The sequence below is a fragment of the Macaca thibetana genome, chromosome 1 (assembly GCF_024542745.1).
Source record: "Macaca thibetana thibetana isolate TM-01 chromosome 1, ASM2454274v1, whole genome shotgun sequence".
Lineage (NCBI taxonomy): Eukaryota > Metazoa > Chordata > Mammalia > Primates > Cercopithecidae > Macaca > Macaca thibetana.
Genome location: NC_065578.1, coordinates 50,872,070 through 50,889,622, shown reverse-complemented (window position 1 = coordinate 50,889,622; position 17,553 = coordinate 50,872,070). Strand labels below are relative to the sequence as shown.

General features: G+C 38.9%; 1 protein-coding gene across 8 annotated transcripts in view; it reads right to left on the bottom strand.

Moving 5' to 3' along the window:
- Nucleotides 1–17,553, bottom strand: part of OSBPL9 (oxysterol binding protein like 9) — a 166,060-nt gene that overhangs the window by 94,029 nt on the left and 54,478 nt on the right. The window lies entirely within an intron of this gene.

Sequence of the window (17,553 nt, the reverse complement as noted above, 5' to 3'; positions counted from 1 at the left end):
ATTATTGAAGAAAGAAAAAAATTTTAAATAAATCTAGTGTAATCTAAGTGTACAGTGTTTATAAAATCTACAGTGGTGCACAGTAATGTCCAAGGCCTTCACATTCACTCACCACTCACTTACTGACTCACCCAGAGCAACTTCCAATCTTGCAAGTTCCGTTCATGGTAAGTGCCCTATACAGGCATACCATTTTTTATCTTTTATACTATATTTTTACTGTATCTTTTCTATGTTTAAATACACAGATACTTATTACTGTGTTACAACTGTCTACAGTATTTGCTGCAGTAATACGCTACAGGTTTGTAGCCTAGGAACAATAGGCTATCTCATGTAGCCTAGGTGTACAGTAGGCTATCCCATCTAGGTTTTTGTAAGTATACACTGTGATGTTGGCACAATGATGAAACTGTCTAATGACGCATTTCCCAGAACCGATCCCCATCATTAAGCAACACATGATTGTATACTTATTCGTGTTTATTTCTCCCTCCTGCCTCTGAAACGTAAGCTCTCTACCAAGGCAGGGATCTTTATTTGTTTTATACATTGATGTATCCCAAGCCCCTAGAATAATGCCAGGCATATAGGTGCTCAATAAATATTTGTTGAATGAGGAATGATGATCTGCTAATTTATTATTCAGTGTAGAGTTCCATTATTATATTTAAAAACTAAAAATAGATTTCCTAAGAAATCTTTATTTCGCTTAATGATCCTGCCACAATTGGATCCTTCAATAATTTATGAATAGTTTTAGCTGAAGTCTCCAAAACTGTCAGATAAAACGCAGGCAAATATTTACAGAAGTGTTTCTCCCCCACAACTTCCACTTCGACGGTATGAGGCAATGCTGTGAGTCTTCAGAACAAAGTCAGCACTGTAGTGGGCAACCGGGTATCAGTGATTCATTCAAAGCAGACAGTGAAAACCCATGGGTTCTTTTCAGTTCATTCCAAAATTACATGCTTCTAAGTTAAATTCTTCCTAGTCAATGGAAAGCCTCACCAAATCCATCTGTGAATATATCCTAAAAATGTAGCTCCTAGAGTAAATATTTCCTATCTTAACTCTAGGCTTCAGAGAAGGCTTAATCTCAGGTCATTATTTAATTTTGAAAACTAGAAAAGTCAGGATTTGAGTTTTTAATCTTTAAGACACATTAATACTGAAAGGACTAGAAAAAAATGTTAGAAATAGGATGGTTTTAGAGAATTCACTCAAATGTTAACAAGGAGGTTGCTTTGGCAGAAAAGAATCCAGAGAAAGGGAGAACAGGAAGCACAGGAAGCTTAAAAAGCTACAGAAAGAATGAACCTGACTCATGTCATTGACAGGAGATAAAGAAAAGATGGAATCCAATGGACATAGTAACTCATCAGATATAGAGAGAATGTAGGGAATGTAGACATAGGGAAACAGAATGCTTCAAATTTGGCTAATTGGGTAAATGGAAGTGCTGTTCCATAACACAGAGAAGACAGGAAGAAAATCAGATTAGGAGGTGGTAGGTTACCAAAATTTTATTTGGGGCTGGAAGAGTCTCAGACTCAATTAATCCTGAAATTTGGTAAACTTGACCTCTGCAAGAATCTTATTAAAAGAGGTTTTACTGAATTTATTAATTTAACCTTCCTTCTTTAGGAAAAGCCAAAATGTAAAATATATCTTTAACATATTCTGGGGAAGAAAAGAAAAGAAAGATGACAGGAGGTAATTAGAAGAAGCTAAAGCTAAATCTCAATTCATGAGGAAAAATATAGAACTTCAAAAATACCTGTCCACTGATTACCAAAGCTAAGAGTTTCAGAAAGGAAGAATATTACACATCACTCAACTTTTGAGTAAGTCAATGAAAGGAAAGAGAGAGAGAAAAAAAATGCCTGTTAGAAAATTCAGGAAAGAAACTAAAGCAAGGCCAAAAATATAAATCTACAGGAAAAAAGAATTTGCTACTTAATTCTTTTGTTGACTTCCAAGGCAAGCAAAGCCAAAACGGATGTGGCCTAACGGAGTAACAGAACCACATTTTAAGAAATTATCATGATTGATTTATGTTACTATAAATAAAATTTCAGAAAATTCTCTAGAATTTTCTGAAAATAGATGTTATTCTTTACACATTGCAGGTAAGGAAGCCCTTTAGCTTTAAAAAGAATATGCAAATATTTCCTCAGGGTATAAGGTAGAGTGAAGGCATTTCTGCATTATAATCTTTTAATATTCCTGGTAAACAATCTTTCTGAAGGCTTCACTCTTTGCCCCCAGTAGCTTTCCAAGGACTTCTGCTGAGGGCAAAGAACCAGCAGTAAGCTGCTTCCTCCCTCTCTATATTTAGCAGAAGCTGTTAATATAATATCTTCACCTTTCTTTCAGAGAGCATATAGTCCTAGACCAAGGCTGCAATATAAACTCAGACATAATCCAAGTACATTCCACAAGCTTTAACTCCATCTCATAAAACACAGTATATATATAGTAAAATGTCACTGATTCAGCCCTCCCTACATTTAGGACTTATAATGATTTATACCAAATAACTATGCTTAAATCAAATTCATTAAGTACAAAGTGTAAAAACATTTTTAAAAATTCTTTTAAAAAAGTTTTTTAGTTTATTTTTTAGAGACAGGGTCTTGCTCTGTTGCCCAGGCTGGTGTGCACTGACACAATCATAGCTCATAGCAGCCTTGAACTCCTAGGTTCAAGTGATCCTCCCACCTCAGCCTCCCAAGTAGCTAGGATTATAGACGCATACCACCATGCCCTGGTAATTTCAGAAAAGGATCACGCTTCTTTGCCCAGGCTGGTCTTGAACTCCTGGGCTTGAGCAATCCTCCTGCCTCAAACTCCCATAGTGTTGAGATTACAGGCATAAAAGCTACCATGCCTGGCCCAAGAAATTCTTAATGATGACATGCCAAAAAATATACATTAGACAACAATGCTAAACTGAGTTCTAGTTTCTATATATAAAGCTAGAAAAGGTATTTCTTTTCAGATAGGCTATGACTCAGGTTCACTTCTCTCTACCATGAACCAACCTGTCCACACTGCTAAAATTCAATTGTACATTGCATTTATGGCATTACCCTGATTTATCTCATTAGTTGAAAATGTGAATTCCTCAAAACTTTTGTAAGCTACCTAAAAACTCCCACAGAAAGAACATGGTCAAGCGTCAGTTTTTATACTTTCAATAGTCATATTCCATTCATAGTCTATCCACTGACAATCAGGATGTACCCTGTGTAAGTAAAAGCAACCACCGTTACTGCCTTGGTTCAAACCTTCACCATCTCTCACCAGAGCCTCTGCAGTAAGCTCCACACTAGGCTCCTTGCCTCCAATCTCACTTCTCTTCACTACTGGCTCCTAGTGTTCCCTCTGAGCCACATATGTGATGAGGAGGCTTCCCTGACTAAAATTGCCTTTTTCTAATTTACAGAAAAGGTGTTTTAACCTATCATTCTGGTGTATGAGATCTTTGATGATCTACCTAGTTCCAGCTCAACTCAAGCCTCCTTCTCCTCACCTCCCGTGTATTCTAAAATATAGGACACTTCTCACATTTCTCAAACAACTCATCCTTTTCCACACTTCCAAGCTCGTGCACACACAGTTCCCTTTACTTAGAATATGCTGCCCCTTTCTCTGCAGGTTGCTAAGTGATCCTTCTTTCCACTTCCAGCCTTGCCAATCTCCACCTCTATTTTATCCTTCAAAACCCACATCAAACATTCTCTCTTCTGTGAAGCTTTTCCTTGCCTCTACTAGTTTTCTCTTCAACATTTCCATAGGTCTCTATAGCACTTATGTTGTACTGTAATTATTTGTTCCAAATTACATACTATGCATAAGTTATTTGACATTCTGTGCTTAAGTTTCCTCATAGTTATCTTTTGGGTTGTTAAAATAATTAAATGAGAAAATGTACTTAAGCCTTTGGTACAGTTCCTGCTGCACCAGCTGCTATGCTCATCAGTCATTCCTCCTATCAAACTGAGACGCCCTGAATAGCACTCGATCAGTTCTGTATCCCTTGTGCCATCCTCAGTGTGTGGGATTTTCAAGGACCTATTTTGGGTTATCACCAGGCCAAACCCTAGACTAGAAAAAGGAGAAATGGGGAATCCTAGAAACAGCAGCAGCATTATCACAAGTAAATTAATACAGAGTAACAGCAGCAGCTAAGGTGTTTCGAGCCCTGCTATTTGCCAGGCACCATGTTGAGTATTTATATGCATTTCTCTAATCTCACAACACTTCTAGAGTAAGCACTGGCATCCTTATTTTACTGGTAACCTCATGCTCTACATTCAGTCTTCTTTGGAAAGCAGGACTTCTGCAAAGGAGGAGTAAATATGACAAAACATATTGGTTTGTTTCCCTCAACAATCTGGAATACTCCCTCAGTTGACATAGTAAGAGAACTCAATCTGGGAATACTCCCTCAGTTTAAATAGTAAGAGAACTGTGCGTTAGAACAGGATTAAAATTAAATTGGGTGCAGGTTAATGTTTGACTCCCTGACCCTTAAATCCATACGGGGAGCATCCCTAGGCCTTTCTCTGGCCAGGTTTCCAAACCTCCCAAACACTTGGTGACAGACTTGCTCAACTCATGCCTCATGCCATGACTCAAGCCCATCTTTTCCAACCAATGCCCCAGTTCCTTTGCCTCAGCTGGGTCCCTGTCCTGGTGCGATCTGGGCTCACTGCAAGCTTCGCCTCCCAGGTTCACGCCATTCTCCTGCCTCAGCCTCCCAAGTAGCTGGGACTACAGGCACCCACCACCAGGCCCAGCTAATTTTTATATTTTTAGTAGATACGGGGTTTCACTGTGTTAGCCAAGGTACTGGAATTACAGGCATGAGCCAGCAAGCCCGGTGAAGATTTCCTTCTTTTCGAAAACTTGGTCTCGGCTGGGCACGGTTGCTCACGCCTGTAATCCCAGCACTTTTGGGAGGCTGAGGTGGGTGGATCATTCGAGGTCAAGAGTTTGAGACTAGCCTGATCAACAAGGAGAAACCTCATCTCTACTAAAAATACAAAGTTAGCTGGGCATGGTGGCACATGCCTGTAATCTCAGCTACTCTGGAGGCTGAGGCAGGAGAATCGCTTGAACCTGGGAGACGCAGGTCGCAGTAAGCAGAGATCGTGGTAAGCAGAGATCACGCCATTGCACTCCAGCCTGGGCAACAAGAGCGAAACTCCATCTCAAAAAAAAGAAAAACCTGGTCTCAGCTGGGCATGGTGGGTCACGCCTATAGTCCCAGCACTTTGGGAGGCAGAGGCGGGGAGATCTTGAGGTCAGGAGTTCAAGACTAGCCTGGCCAACATGGCAAAACCCCTATCTCTACTAAAAATACAAAAATTAGCTGGGCGTGGTGGCAGACCCCTGTAATCCTACCTACTTGGGAGGCTAAGGCAGGAGAATGGCTTGTACCTGGGAGGTGGAGGTTGCAGTGAACGAAGATCATGCCATTGCACTCTAGCCTGGGCGACAAGAGCAAGACTCTGTCTCAAAAAAACAAAAAACAAACAAACAAAAAACTGGTCTCAACACACTGTTCCTGGACAAAAAAAAAAAAATTAGAAAGGAAAATAAAGTTGAACAGTATTCCACTGTGTATATATACACATTTTCTTTTCTTTTCTTTTTCGTTTTTCTGAGACGGAGTCTTGCTCTGTCACCCAGGCTGGAGTGCAATGGTGTGATCTTGGCTCACTACAACCTCCGCCTCCTGGGTTCAAGTGATTCTCCTGCCCCAGCCTCCTGAGTAGCTGGGATTACAGGCATGCACCACCAGGCCCGGCTAATTTTTGTATTTTTAGTAGAGATGGGGTTTCACCATGTTGGTCAGGCTGGTCTTGAACTCCTGACCTTGTGATCTGCCCGCCTCGGCCTCCCAAAGTGCTGGGATTACAGGTGTGAGTCACCACGCCCGGCCACACATTTTCTTTATCTGTTCATCTACTGATGGACAATTAGGGTGATTCCATATCTTGGCAACTGTGAATAATGCTACAGTGAATGAGTGAATGTGGGGAGTGCATTACATATCTCCTCAACATACTGATTTCATTTCCTTTGGATGTATGTTGGCCCTCTGAATCTGCAGGTTCTACATCCGTGGATTCTACCAATTAAAGATCAAAAATATTTTTAAAAAGAAACAATTAAAAATAATAATACAACAATAAAAATAATACAATTTTTTTTTCTTTTTGAGACACAGTCTTGCTCTGTCACCCAGGCTGGAGAGCAGTGGCATGATCTTGGCTCACTGCAGCCTCTGCCTCCCGGGTTCAAGCAATTCTCCTGCTTCAGCCTCCCCAGTAGCTGGAATTACAGGCGCCCACCACCATGCCTGGCTAATTTTTGTATTTTTGTTAGAGACAGGGTTTTGCCATGTTGGCCAGGCTGGTTTCGAACTCCTGACCTCAGGTGATCTGCCCACCTTAGCCTCCCAAAGTACTGGGATTACAGGTGTGAGTCACCACCCCTAGCCAAAATAATACAAATTTTAAAAGTATAGTATGATAACTATTTACATAGCATGTACGTTCTATTAGGTACTGTAAGTAATCTAGAAATCTATTGATGATTTAAAGTATACAGGAGAACAGGCACAGGTTTATGCAAATACTGTGCCATTTTATATAACGGGTGTGGGCATCTGCGATTTTGGTACTGGGGGTGGGGAGTAGGGGTCCTGGAACCAATTCCCCATAGATACTGGGGAACAACCTTATACTCAGTAGTGGAATTGCTGGATCAGATGGCAGTTCAAAATTTTTAGTTTTTGGAGAAGCCTGCATCCTGTTTTCCATAAATGGCTGTACTACCATTATTTTAATTAGTAGAAAAACAGAAAAATTAAAATGGCATGGGAATAATAATAAACATAAGTTTAATAAACATAATACAACCAAGAAATCATTAAGAAAGCTGAAAACAGTAAATCTTTATCATTGGAACAATCCATAGAATTCGGCCAATCAGACTCTGGTCCATGGCCTATATGTTCATTTTTGAAGGAAAGGAATAAAATGTATAAATAAATCTTATGAATAAATATTTTCTCTAAAAGGCAAAATGTCATTAAGGACTTTAGAGTATGTGGTAAGAATATACCCTCCTATACCATGCAGGTCTTTGTTCAACTCACACAGTCTACTTCCATGCATTTTTTTCAGGTACATTATATACAAAGGTAGGGAAATGCTTTTGTCTATACATCTTAATTTACTCCTCACACTAATACCTAGCAAGTGATGCATTCCAAACTGAAAAAAATGTTACTTAATATATAACAGCAGTTTCTGAAATAATAGCATTAATGAATAAGTCTGTTTCTTTTTACTTTCAAAAAAGGAGGATATAAAAAAAGATGAACAACAAAAAAATGGTCAAAGGAATAAACAAGTCACCCAACAAGAAATAAACAAACACGTCAAAATATATTTTTGCAGTGACATTGAGTTGGCATGCCTTTAAAATTATAATACTAAGTGCTGATGAGGGGTGTGATGAAAACAGAGAAGAGTAAATGCAATTGGGAAGGCTGTTTCAGGAATATTAAAAATATTTATGCCTTTAGTTCTGACAAATTCTTTTATGAATCTAAGTATCCTCAGTTAACCAGAGATTTGGTTAAAGACTAACCAAACAGAGAAAATGGAGAAAAATGTGTACAATACAGATGAGGGGCTAAATATATTATTTATAAAATGAAATATTATGCAACTTTTAAAAACCATGGTTTTTTTTTTCTTTTTTTTTTTTTTTTTTTTTTTTTTTGAGAGAGGGTCTCACTCTGTCACCCAGGCTGTAGTGCAGCAGTGCAATCCCAGCTCACTGCAACCTCCGCCTCCTGAGTTCAAGTGATTCTCCCACCTCAACTTCCCGAGTACTGCTGGGACTACAAGCACGTACCACCACGCCAGCTAATTTTTTGTTTTGTTTTGTTTTTAAGTAGAGACAGGGTTTCACCATGTGGGCCAGGCTGGTCTCGAACTCCTGGCATCAAGTGATCTACTCCGCTTTGGCCTCCCAAAGTGCTGGGATTACAGGCGTGAACTACCACACCTAGCCAAAATCAAGTTTTCTTAGAACATTCAGTGTCATGGGGAAAGGATCATGACATAATACCTAGAACTGAAAATCTGGATTACCTATTTATGCAGAATGACTCAATTTTTTTTTTTTTTTTTTTTTTAGATGGTCTCTCACTCTCACTCTGTTGCCCAGGCTGGAGGGCAGTGACAAGATCTTGGCTCACTGCAACCTCTGCCTCCCGGATTCAAGTGGTTCTACCAGCCTCAGCCTCCCAAGAAGGTGGTACTATAGGCGCTAGCCACCACACAGGGCTAATTTTTGTATTTTTAGCAGAGGGAGGGTTTCGCCATGTTGGTCCAGGCTGGCAGAATGACTCAATTTTATAACACACATTCATACACACACAGAGTAGTCCCCCTTTATCATAGGAAGACCCCCAGTGGATGCCTGAAACTGTGGATAGTACTGAACCCTATATGTACTATATATTTTTTCCTATTACATACTTGCCTATAATAAAGTTTCTTTTATAAATTAGGCACAGTAAGATTAACAGCTAATAATAAAATAGAACAATTCTAACACTATGCCAGCATCACCACTCTAGTGGTCTGGCACCATTAGTAAGTAAAAGAAAGGCTACTTGAACACAAACACTGCAGTACACTGCAACAGCAGATCTGATACCAAGAAGTCTACTTAGTAAGTGACTAATGGGCAGGTAGCATCATCACCATAGATAATGGCACAAAAGGATGATTCGCACCCAAGTGGGATGGAGCAAAACAGTGTGCAATTTAAAACTTATCAATTGTTTATTTCTGGAGTTTTCTATTTAGTATGTTCAGACCACAGCTGACCACAGGTAACTGAAACTGTGTAAAGTGAAAGATAAGAGGGGATTACTGTACACAACTTAAGGATCAGAAGGAAATAAGCATGCTACTAACAATTATCTTCAAGTGGTAGTATTATGAATGATTATTAGTATCATCTTTATACTACTTCATACTTTTCCCAAATTTCTAAAGTGAGTATTAATTTTACTACTTAGAAATTATGGAAAACGGAATATTGGAATAAAATGTACATTATTAACAAAAAATAAAACTATCCTCTCTAACCTTGATAGCTATTAAGTCAAACAGTCCATAATTAGTTAAACCTGGAAAGATTATAACTTCAAATATTTAGGCAGGATCTTGTACAGAAAGCAAATAAAGAAGAAAAGTACATCAGTGAAGTCCAACCCTCCTCAATAATACAACAAACTCCCAATATGTGAATTCAGTAGCATTTTCCTAACACCTATTGAAATGATAAAATCTAATTAGAAAATTAGTTATAGCTGATTTACTTCCCTTACATAAAGTGTGGAAATATTTTATTATTTGGTTTCATTTTGGAGAAGAATTATCACATGAAAATAAAAAATATGAAACAACAGAGGAAAATTTTTTAAAATCAATAGTCCTACTGATAATGGCCTCTGTTTACTAGTGATAGTGTTCAGATAGCAGAACACCTTTAAGCCTGCAACCACGGTTTATAATTTACTAAATGATTAATGATGCAGATGTGCCTTGCTAAACTGATCGATGTTAACGCAGTAGCAGTGATGTTGCCATAATATACTTGATCAATATAACTTCTCTGAATTAAACACTTTCCTTCACCATAACATCAACAACTAGTTTATTTGTAGTAATTTTGCATTTTTTTTTTTCTTTTTTGGAGACGGAATCTTGCTCTTGCTCTGTCGCCCAGGCTGGAGTGCAGTGGCGTGATCTCGGCTCACTGCAACCGAGAAAAAAAAAAAAAAAAAGTTCCCTGTAAAGTCTTTTGAAAATGAAGGATTATTTTATGGAAAACTAATCACATATATATCCTTAATTTTTATCTTTAAAATTTTATTTGTTTTTCACACATCAGATTTGCTTAAGGCAAGACTTGCCTAATATATAGGTTAGGACATACAGACAACCCAAATTCAAGGGCAAATCGCTTACCTCTGTGTCTCACTTCTCTTTATCTATAAATTGAGGACAATTCCTTCTTATGTGTAAGTGGTTGTTATGAGGGTAAACTGGAATAACATGTTAAACCATTGGATCCAGACACATGGTTCTCAACTTAAGAGTGCATTAGAATCACTAGAGCGGACCCATTCCCAAAGTTTCTGATTCAGCAAGTGAGGCGCAGAGCTCAAGAATCTGCATTTCTAACAAGTTCCCAGGTGATGCTGACCCTCTGGTCGGGAACCACACTTTGAGAATCCCTGATGTAGACCTACATGGGCATGAATCTTGGCTCTGCCACTTAGCTTCTCTGAAACTCAGTTACTCTAACTCTAAAACTAGACATAAAGCTATCTCACAGGCTATGGAATTTAGGAATTACATAAGTAATGTACAGTGCCTGTTATACAATGCCTGGTTCATAACATTTATTTAGTAGTAGTAATAGTAGTTGTTACCACTACCACCAACACCAATACCGCCACTAATATTTCTACGAAGTAATGGAACATGTAGAACATTAACAATGCCAAATTGGTTTTTTTTGTGATTTTTAAAATTGTATTTATCATGTACAACATATTTTGAAGTGTATATACATTGTGGAATGGTTTGATCTAGCCAATTAACAAATGTATCACTTCATATAATTATCATTTTTGTGGTCATTGTCGATTTTTTTTTTTTTAATACGGAGTCTTGCTCTGTCGCCCAGGCTGGAGTACAGTGGCGCAATCTCGGCTTACTGAAATCTTTGCCTCCCAAGTTCAAGCCATCCTCCCACCTCAGCTTCCTGAGTAGCTGGGATTACAGGCACATCACCACCACTCCCAGCTAATTAGCATCAAATTTTTTAATTGCATTAAACTGCATTGTAATTTAGAGTTCCTTTTTTTACATTAATTTCTTTTCTTTTTTTTTTCTTTTTTTTTTTTTGAGAAAGCATCTCACTCTGTTAACCAGGCAGGGGTGCAATGGCAGCATCTCAGCTCACTGCAACCTCCGCCTCCCAGTTCAAGCAATTCTCCTGCCTTAGCCTCCTGAGTAGCTGGGACTACAGCACGCACCACCATAACTGGCTAATTTTTTATATTTGTAGTAGAGACGGGGTTTCACCATGTTGGCCAGGCTGGTCTCAAACTCCTGGTCTCAAGTGATTCACCCACCTCAGTCTCCCAAAGTGCTGGGATTACAGATGTGAACCACCATGCCCGGCCTCTTAATTCCTTTTCTGATAAATGTTAATTATAAGCTAGTTGACGAATCTCTACAATATATTTTATAACAATGAAGAGGAAAATGGCTTTGGGTACAATTGTTTGTGTTCAAATTTCAGTTCTGTCTTATATTAGCTATGTGTCGGTGGCTCCCAGTCTTCTAATCAATAAAATAAAAGCACTAATAGTATAACAGTACCTACCTCATAAGGTTGTGAAAACTGCATGAGTTAAAATGTTTATTTTATGGTAGGCACTATTCAGTTAAAACTCATAAAATAAACATTCAATAAATATTAGCCGTTATTATTATTATTACCCCAATATATTATCAGTAACATTATGAATGATATATATTAAATCATTAAACAGATACAATTTCATTTGAAGGTAAAATTCAAATAATTTTTTTTTCTAATTATTAATATGAACTAGTCTTCTATTAGATTGAGCTATATGAACTGCTGATATGCAGCTACTTTTCACCTGTAAAAAACAGTAATTTCATATGGTTGAAGCTAATAGCTTTCATCCTAACCTCTCTGATCATTCCTCTGAGCCTGTTAGCAGTTCTACCCTAGTGTGATCCAAGGTTTAATCATCAGCTCTCTTCTCACTCTGAACTTCCAGAAGGATAACACTCACTACTACCATGGCTTTAATCAAAGACTAAAAATCCAAAGGTTTTATCTAGCCCATAGATGCATTTTATTTGGTCTACATAAAAAATTGTTAATAAAAAAAATAAAAAACTGGAGAGTTCACACACACACACTCAACCCCATTCACACACACACACACAAAAATAATAATTAAATTTCTGGCTTCTCTTGAAAAAAAAAAAGGATGAGCTGACAACAATGGGTGAACATTCCAAGCCTACAACTGTCTGGAACTAAGTGGCACCTATCCCTTTTACACAGGGTGTGACCTCTCCAACTTGCGTCTTTACACAGCCATACTCTTAACTCATTTACAGTTTATGCACTGCTTAATGACTGGAATCTGCTCTGAGAAATGTGTCCTGAGAAATACATCTTTAGGCAATTTCATCACTGTGCAAACATCAGTACATGAACCTAGATGGTAAAGCCTACTACACACCTAAGCTATAGGGTTTGGCTATCATTCCTAGGCTATAAACCTGCAAGCTTGTCCAATCTGCGGCCCACAGGCTGCATGTGGCACAGGATGGCTTTGAATGCAACCCAATACAAATTCATAAACTTTCTTAAAACACTATGAGGTTTTTTTTGTAATTTTCTTTTTTAGCTCATCAGCTATCATTAGTGTATTTTATGTGTGACCCAAGCAATTCTTCTTCCAATGTGGCCCAGGGAAGCCAAAAGATTTGATGCCCTGCCGTAGAGTACGTTACTGGACTCAATACTGAGGGCAACTACAACACAATGGTAAGTATTTGCGTATCTAAACATAGAAAAAGTACAGTAAAAATATGGTATTATAATCTTACAGAACCACCATCATATATGTGGTCCATTGTTGACTTAAATGTCCTTATGCAGCACTTGACTGTACTTACCTGCCTAGCCGTTAGGCATTCATATTTTCAACTGCTAGTTCTACCTACCAGTAGTATGCCGACGACCACAAATCTCCATTTCCAGCCCAGACTCAGATCCAATTACCATCACCTGTGTGTCCCACAGATACCTTAAACATAAGAGGTCCCTCACCACCACCTCTGATCTCCTATATTCTCTATTTCAGATGCTGACGGTGAGGCACAATGGCTAACACCTGAAATTCCAGCACTTTGGGAGGCTAAGGCAGGAAGATCGCTTGCGCCCAGGAGTTCAAGACCAGTCCTGGCAACACAGTGAGTTATACCTCAGTAAGTTGATTAAACATACATAAATTTTAACTCAAAAAATAACTCACTATTAAAATAAAAATTTTTTATTAAAAAAATAAAAAATTAGTTGGCCATGGTGGTGTAGACTAAATTTTTTAGTACTTCCAGCTACTCTGGAGGCTGAGATGGGAGGATCACTTGAGCCCAGGAAGTCGAGGCTGCAGTTCATGCCACTACACTCCAGCTTGGGTGACAAAGCAAGGCAGAAAGAAAGAGAGAGAGAGAAAGAGAGAGAGGGAGAGATGTTGACAACATCCAACAATAAGACAAGCCAAGAGCATCACCCTTAGTACCCAAATTCTCTCACCTCCCATTTCCGAGCAATTACCAGTTCCTACAGATTAAAAACTTTTTTAGAGACAAGGCATCACTATATTGCCCAGGCTGGAGTGCAGTGGCTATGCACAGGTATGATCATAGAATGCTACAGTCTTAAACTCCTGGGCTCCAGTGGTCTTCTGGCCTCAGCCTCCTGAATAGCTAGAACTACAGGTGCATACCACTGTGCCCCAGTTCCTATAGATTTTAAAAAATCTCAAATCTAGTCCATTTTCCTCCCTATTACCACTGCTTTAATCTATTTAAGGTCTCATCAACAACCACAGCTATGTTACAATACTATTGATAAACTGCCCATGCTCCAAGCCAAAGACACTGCTCCCACATGTGTGTTAGATCCCATCCTCTCTTGCTTTCTCCACGACATTGATCCAGCAACTCTCTCCTTTCTCTCTTGCATCATCAATTCTTCCCTCTTTACTGAATCACTGCCAACAACATAGAAATGCTATTATTTCTCTTATCCTACAAAAACAAAACAAAAGCTCCCTTGCTCCCATTTCCCCTTCCAGTTACTGCTATATTTCTCATCTTCCCTTTACATCAAAACTTGAATGCGGCCCGGCGCGGTGGCTCAAGCCTGTAATCCCAGCACTTTGGGAGGCCGAGACGGGCGGATCATGAGGTCAGGAGATCGAGACCATCCGGGCTAACACGGTGAAACCCCGTCTCTACTAAAAATACAAAAAATACTAGCCGGGCGAGGTGGCGGGCGCCTGTAGTCCCAGCTACTCGGGAGGCTGAGGCAGGAGAATGGCGTAAACCTGGGAGGTGGAGCTTGCAGTGAGCTGAGATCCGGCCACTGCACTCCAGCCTGGGTGACAGAGCGAGACTCCGTCTCAAAAAAAAAAAACAAACCTTGAATGTATTGTTTCTACTCCCATCTTAAAATCACTCTTCTCAAGGTTACCAATAAACTTCTCATTATTAAATCCTATAATCATTTCTCAATCCTCATCTTCCTTGACCTGTCAGGAGCATTTGACATAGTCGCTGATCCTTCTTTCCTCCTAGAAACACCTTTTCTTGTAGCTTCCAGGGTACCACATTCATTTGATTTTCCTCCTACTTTTTGGTTGCTTCTTCTCAACCTCTTTCGCTGGTTTTACCTCATCATGCACCCTCTCAATAAATGTTTGAGTGCCCCAGGGCTCGGCATTTGGACCTCTTTTCTCTCAACATTTATTCCCAAATTCTTGTGGCTTTAAATACCATCTACGTGCCAATGACTCCTAACTCTATTTCTGCAGCCCACACTTTTCCACTGAACTCCAACTGCCTACTTGACATCTCCATTTGCCTATTTGGTGGACATTTAAAACTTGTTTAGTAAACATGTCCAAAGCTAAGCTCCGATGCCCACATTTCCCTCGCCCTCCCAAAACTAGTTCCTCCTGCGATCTTCCATTTCAGTTAATGGCAATTCCATTTTTGTTACTCGACCTAGACTTGTCTTTCTGTCATATGCTACAGCTCAACCTTCAGAATAAATATACTATCATACAACAGAGTATTACTTAGCAACATAAAAGGAACTATTAATATATGCAACAACATAGATGAATCTTAAAAACATTATGCTGACCTAAAATAAAGCCAGAGAAGAAAGTACATACTGTATGATTCCATTTATGTGAAATTCTCCAAACAAAACACCTATTCCACAATGAGAGAAAGCAGATAAGTGGTTGCCTGGGGCCAGGGGCTGGGGCTGGGGACTGACTGACAGGAGCATAAAGGAATGATGGAATCTATATCTTGAGTGTGGTGGTAGTTATGAGTAAATAAACTGATTAAACTGCATAACTATATATTGTGTACATTTTACACCTCAATATATAGTGTAATTACACCTCAATAAAGGTGATTAAACATACACACAATTTGACCACTTCTCACTAACTCCCCATCTCCACTGCTACCATGTGGGAGCCACTACCACCTCTCTTCTGGTTTACAACAGCCTCCTACTGCAGAAATAGTTTCCCTACTTCTGTCCTTGCCCCTCTGAATTTTACTCCTAACACAGTGGCTAGAGCCATCCTGTTAAAACATAAATCACACCATGTCACTCCTCTGCTCAAAACCTTCTAATGGCCTTTTATCTTAGTCAAATTCAATGCCCTTATTTTTTATTTTTTTTTTTTTTGAGACGGAGTCTCGCTCTGTCGCCCAAGCTGGAGTGCAGTGGCCGGATCTCAGCTCACTGCAAGCTCCGCCGCCCGAGTTTACGCCATTCTCCTGCCTCAGCCTCCCGAGTAACTGGGACTACAGGCGCCCGCCACCTCGCCCGGCTAGTTTTTTGTATTTTTTAGTAGAGAGGGGGTTTCACCGTGTTAGCCAGGATGGTCTTGATCTCCTGACCTCGTGATCCGCCCGTCTCAGCCTCCCAAAGTGCTGGGATTACAGGCTTGAGCCACTGCGCCCGGCCTTAATGCCCTTATAAAGGTCTCATATGGTTGGACTTCCTGTGTCCTCTCAGATTTCATTCCCCATTACTCTCCCCGCATGGTTACCTGCACTCCAATCAGAGCTGGCCTCCAGCTGCTCTTCAAATATATGACTATAAACTAGAAAAAGAAAAACAAAACAAAGTATGTGACAGTGTTGTGGAGGGAGGCAGGGTGGGTACGTCATTCCAGGCAGAGAAATGACTATTCACCCCACCTCCCCCACCAACATAGCCATATACTTTGTTCCCTCACTTTCTTCAGCTCTTCACTAAAAGGCACCATCTCAGTGAGTCTTTCCCTAGCTACCCTATTTAAAATTTCAACACCTCCCCTCTCTCCACAATCTCACTTCTATTTAATTTTCTCCTTTCCTATTTTATTTTTTTCTCCCCAGGACTTATCACTCTCATTTACTTATATTTTACTAACTTATTGTGCTGATCGTATTGATTACCTTTCTCCTTTCCTGGAATGGATGACCCAAAGGGCAAGGAGTTTTATCTGTTTTGTATGCCACTGTATCCCCCGAATAATGTCTAAAATAGATGTTGAATGAATAAATGAACGTATCTGAACAAACTCTAGCTTTCCCTTTAATAGTTGACAGTAGAATTTGTTTTATAAATGCATCAACTGATATTTCATTTGCTTAAAAAAAAAAACTAGTGTATTCAATGAAAACTTCAGCACATTTAAACATATGTTCATGTATATAGCTAAAATTTGCTTTCAATTCTAATCAAGAATTTAAGATCTCTCAGGCATTGATAACTTTTTATCAAATTTGCAGGGATTTTATGATCAAGGACCTATGAATGTGAAATAGCTCTCATTAACAACAACAACAAAAAAAATACAGTCTTACCAAATTCTTTGCAAAATCCAGATCTCACGCTAAGACTCCCATAACTACTACAATAGAAAATAAACTAATTATTCTGACAGTTTCAGAACTATGAATCAATTTTTAAAATGTGCATAACTCTTATCATTTAAATCCTTCCTTAGGAAAATTCCTTGTTTTATAAGCCAAATAAGTATGAGAGTGCCAATGGGGACATAAATAATTTAAAAGTAAATCAGAAAGTAGAGATGCAGCTTCTGAGGGTCCAAAGGAGGTGTCTCCTTCTTAGTAACTGCAGAGAAGAGAATTCCATACTGCAGCCTTACCTGCACCCAGCAGCTCTTTCTTGAAATGCATTAAAATATTCAACTGTGTTCAAGTAAAGAGTTCCAGAGTGTAGGAATTATCTGCTTTGATTTATAAGCATTACATATTTAACCTAAAAATAAAAACTCTGGACTTTCATAATAGGATTTAAAATGTTTTATAAAGTTAAATATAGTAGAGAATTTCAGGACAGCATCGTTATTAAAGCAGCTCTGAATAAATAATATCAAACACAGTAAATATTTTAAGGATATGTGGAAGAAGTATTAGAGATATCACTATTGAGTACACTGGTTTATGTTTGTTGGATATAATTTGCATCTTTCATTACTATCTGTCAATTTCTGAAACAAGACAATGAAGAAAAATAACTGCAATTCACTATCCTAGCACAAAAAGACAACAGCTGCCT